This window comes from Vanessa cardui, chromosome 23 (genome assembly GCF_905220365.1).
Source record: "Vanessa cardui chromosome 23, ilVanCard2.1, whole genome shotgun sequence".
Taxonomy (NCBI): domain Eukaryota; kingdom Metazoa; phylum Arthropoda; class Insecta; order Lepidoptera; family Nymphalidae; genus Vanessa; species Vanessa cardui.
In genome coordinates, this window is record NC_061145.1 from 1,723,111 (window position 1) to 1,728,274 (window position 5,164).

The window sequence follows — 5,164 nt, forward strand, 5'->3', positions numbered from 1 at the left end:
GTAGGTACCACCCACTCATCAGTTATTCTACCGCCAAACAACAGTACTCAGTATTGTTGTGTTCCGGTCTGAAGGGTGAGTGAGCCAGTGTAACTACAGGCACAAGGGACATAACATCTTAGTTCCCAAGGTTGGTGGCACATTGACGATGTAAGGAATAGTTAATAATTCTTACAGCGTTAATGTCTATGGGCGATGGTGACCACTTACCATCAGGTGGCCCATATGCTCGTCCGCCAACCTATACCATAAAAAAAAAAAAAAAAAAAAAAAAAATACAGGCATAAAATATAATAAATTGATGTTTCTACATTGGACTTAAAAAAAAAACTTATAAAATATAATTTCTTTACGAAATAAAACGTAGATTTAAACATATAAAATAATAAGGATCACGTTATTATGTCAGGTGATTCTTATGAAGTTATTATTATCTGTGTACATAATGTTTTATATGTTCTATCTGTATCTGTGCGATAAACGCCAAATAGAACCGGTAAAATGTGATATTTGTAAATACTATTTTTAAAAGTTTTAAATTAAGTAATTTACAGATAATTTTGCATATATACTAATATAATAATTACACAAAGGCTGTTTTGTGAGTTTGTGATTATATAGAAAGTAAACAATAGTCAAGGCACCATTTAAAAATCCTTTCTTCACCAAGATAATATAAAATGTTATATAAAATACCTTAAAAAATCCTCATTCCTTAAGCGAAATACAATATTGAAACAGGTAAAGGATGAGATACCTTTAATTAAAAGTTGTCAGTCAAACTACAAATATGTAAACAATAATTCTTTGAGCATACCCAAATGATTTTACTTAATAGTATGTAGTTATTTTGGCAAAAAGATTTGAAAAAATCAAATAAGTCCTTAAAAATCTTTCTTATACAAGTATTGGTAAAAGGTGAATGTCTTGGCTGTATATATATTTGGTTATGGTCTGGATTCATATGATAATACTTTAGGCTTGTTTGGGATAAAATAAAAAAGTACAGTAAATCTTAGGTTATGTTACAACAATCATATCAAAAGTTCAAAAGGATGAACATTATTGCTCACAAGAATATATATGAGGTTAACAACTCAATTTGAAAGCATAATAATAGCTGATTTTTATTTGTAAACTCTCAACCTTAAACAACAGAAATGTAAATACTTAAGAAAAAAATATGATTATATGTTTTCATAGTAAACGAAACATTCATTTTTAATAGGACGTAGAACATTAGAAGGGTAAATTATAAAAATAAGATGGAGGATTTTGGAACTGGAGAACAGAATATGGAATAAGGTGCCTTCTACTCCGAGCAGGGACTGATCTTTACAACTAAATTTGTAAAGGTAGTATCCATGTTTAAGGTGTAAGCAACAAGTCCTAGTAACACAGCATTATTTTATCCATGAAAAGGAAATATCAAGGATGCTTTGTGTGTGCAATATATAGAAAGTAATTAATTATTTATAAATTAAAGATGACTACTTACAGCTTGTTAGACTTTGTAAATGTAACATGAAACTTTAAACATTGTGATAATTTATGGAACTCTTTTCTATTTAAATATTAAGAAAACAGTAAACTGTATATCTAAGAACAGCTATCAGATATGAATACAATATATATATATTTAGTAATGGAAGTAATAAATAAAGCCTTACATATGGATTTGTTTTCAAGTTAAGTTTCATAAATTTTATAATCCAACCTAGTCAATTCAGGATATAAGGATAATAGACACAATGGTTGTCAAAATCTTATTTTGTTAATAACTCAGTAATAGTAATAGATTTAAATGTATAAATATCTTCCAAGCATTTGTTTTAACTAACTAGAGCTAATATAAAAGAAGTTCCTTTTTGAAAAAGTATTTATAATTTATAACTTAATCTTTAAGAACATCTTAATACTTGCTTCATCTTAATAATTTAAAAAAAAAAATCTATAGCTCTTATGGTAGCTAGCCTTAAGCCTGATTTCATACTGTTTTGTATTTAGTATAATAACTATCAATAAATAATATGGTAAGCTATGGTGAGTTTCATTTTGTAATTCATGTGTCTTATTTTATTTATCGACAGCATACTGTAAACATTACTTCTAGTATAATAAATTTGACTACTAACATGGGAACCGAGATGTTACAGATGTTTTTTTCATTTATTTATCTTATTGAATAAGAGAAAACAAAGTATTTGTGTTTGGTGGTACATATAATATCTCATGATAATAGAATTTGTGCTATATGACCTACGTTGCAAATTAATTTAAACACTTAATACTTAATTAAATTGAAATGAATCTAAGTCTAAACTTAGATTTATTTCAATTGTAACATTTTTAATTTAGATGGATATGGTTGAAATATATTAAGGAATTTAATGATATATAAGTTATTTTTTATAGTCCAGAAACAGAATTGTTATTCTTAGCCTTTTTGTGTCAATGATGGGTATTCTAATCTAAATATTTAAAAAGATTTTTTATCCTTAATCTTTTTAATATATTAGAAAAATTTAATCAATGAGTTTATAATTAATTTTTATAATGGTTGTTTAGTTATCTGTACCAACCTTAAATCACAGTAATGCATGAAGATGTGGCCAATTATAAGTACATAATTTTTTATGATTTTAAAAGTACATCAATCTCATTAAAATTTTTGCTTTTTTATTATAATTTAGAATGAAAAAAATAGTTAAATCATATGTTTTTACGTGCATATGTTTTGCATGTAATATAATATAAAATAAAGGACGTATGGCTTGTGCAAAGTCGCTTGAAAATTGAAAAATTACAAGCTTATTTATTGTTAACAGTATAATATGAATAAGAATTTTCTTTCAACATTTTTGTAAGAAAAGACAGGCGAGCTTGTTTATATGTAGTTTTTACAGGAAAGGAAGACTGAATGTGATACATTGGTTTTTAATAATACGTAAACTCCTTTAATTTGAACAATATTGAATCGATACAGATCGTCATTAGTTTGAACAATATATAAAATTCGTTAAGGTACAAACCGAAAAATATAACTGTGCCTCTGGGAAATATGTTACTTGAACAATGAAATATGTAGCAAACATTGTCTGTATGACTAATTAAGCACCCGAAATTAAAAATAAAAAGTAATAATATGCGATTAGTTTTATTTAATGAATATTACATTGGGTTCAAAAAAACAATAATAAGTTTGATCAATACAATTGTAGCTTATATTTGTTACGTACCGTTACCTAAGCTGGTAACCAATATTAATAATCACTGTCGCTTGTTGATTCGACTTTTGGAACTCTTTCTACTAACAGTTCATTTTCTTCGTTCATGTCTGAATCAAAATCGGAGTCCGAGCCTACACTGGCAACATCTGACTCGCTTTCTGATTCCGAGTTATTAGCATTATAAATTGTTAATTCCTCAGTCATTGCATCAATAACGTAATCGCTGGATCTATATTGATTTTCTATATATTCTACTTTTTTACACAGATCCGTCAATTCATTTTTCTCTGTTAAATCGAGTTTTTCTTTAATAAGTTCGACTACGTGTTTAGTTTTGGTGTTCGTGTTTTTTTCCACTACGTATCTTTTAACAGTATCCAATGCTATGTCTATAGGATTTAGATCAGGATGTGCTGGGGGCACACGCAAGACTATGTGATTATGTTCGTTAAACATTTGGTCAACAATGTAAGTTTTTTTATCACCACCATTTTCACAAATTAATTTATATAATTCTGGTTTTAACATGTCATCATCGTAATTTATTGCTTTATTTTTCAACCAAGTTTGCATTTCTAGTTTCTTAGAATACGCCGTAGGCGCGGGATTTGATAACTTATTGTTGTATGTCGTATCGTCCACAACGATTACAGAGTTGGGTTTTAAATTGGGTATGACATCGGTGTTCAACCATTTCTTGTACTTTGCGAAATTCATCTCGTGTACTTTTAAGCCTGTTTTGAACATTAATAAGGGATTAGGTAGGAACCCAGATTCAGATCCCGAAATGACGATTAAAATTGGCTGTCCTCTGGACTTTGATGCTTTCAAATCTTTCTCAGGTCCATCAGACGGTTGTTGAGAATATTTGCCTTGCACGTTACATTGACCTAAATATACTAGTTCTCTTCCTTCCTCCCTGAACTTTTTTAGGTCCCGTAGGTATTGAATTCTTTTGAGGCGGATACTATGTTTTTCAATGAGTACCTTCAATTTGTTATCCGTTTCTTTCCATTTAAATCCTAACTCTTTTATTATTTTGCTCAAGCTACCTGATGACCCTTTGAAATGTAAATCTCTTCGAATTTTAGCTAATATTTTTTTTAAAGTAGGCATTTCTTTCTCAGCTACATGGAAATTGTGAATGCAGCGCTTTATAATGCCTTTGTCAAAGTAATTAATACCGGTTACAGGTTTAGTCTTAAGCCTTCTCTTTCCTGGTGTACGGAAACCAGATGTGTCCAACTTTTTGTATTCGGCTAATATATTACGCACTGTACGAACGGATGTGCCAACAGCGTTGGCGGTTCGATCCTGAACCTGATTAGCATTCATGACACCTTCGTCTTTCTCTTTTTTCATATACTTGGCAACATTATAAATAATCTGTCTCGCCTGGCGACGTAAAACTTTATGATGCTTCGACATTTCTATAAACGGATAAGTTATACCGAATCGAACGAAAATGTAGATAGAATAAAAAATGTACCTTTATTTTAAAAGCGTCTTGCACGACGTTCGATCCGGTTCTCACGTGGCTACTAACCTCCCGCCCCCGCTTCCTCATACCCCTTACCGCCATATTGATGAACGAGAACAGCGAAGCAATGCGGCGCCATTCGCTCCAACTTCACTACGGTATAGTTACAATGTTTGAATCATAGATTATTTCAAGGTTAAAATACGGATGAATATACACCGTATTAAGTACAAGTTATCGATAAATTGAATAAAATAAATTAAACCGTGTTCGTGTAATACGTTTTCATTCGTTTATTAAGTATATTTAAAAAAAAATGTCAGAAATTGTTATACACCTATTCAATTAAAAAGTCATTAAAAACATAGATAGTAAATGTATATTTTTATTAAATATAATTAATATTATTAAATTTTGTGTATTATAAATGTATATATATAATATATATAAGCTT

The 5,164-nt window shown here is 29.4% G+C and overlaps 1 long non-coding RNA gene across 1 annotated transcript; it reads left to right on the forward strand.

The window, feature by feature from the left end:
- The first annotated feature begins 479 nt into the window (after nucleotides 1-479).
- On the forward strand, nucleotides 480-2,041 carry LOC124539745. Its single transcript, XR_006967093.1, has 2 exons — nucleotides 480-741; nucleotides 1,229-2,041. It is a non-coding gene; the product is annotated as an uncharacterized LOC124539745 (long non-coding RNA).
- Nucleotides 2,042-5,164: the final 3,123 nt, after the last annotated feature.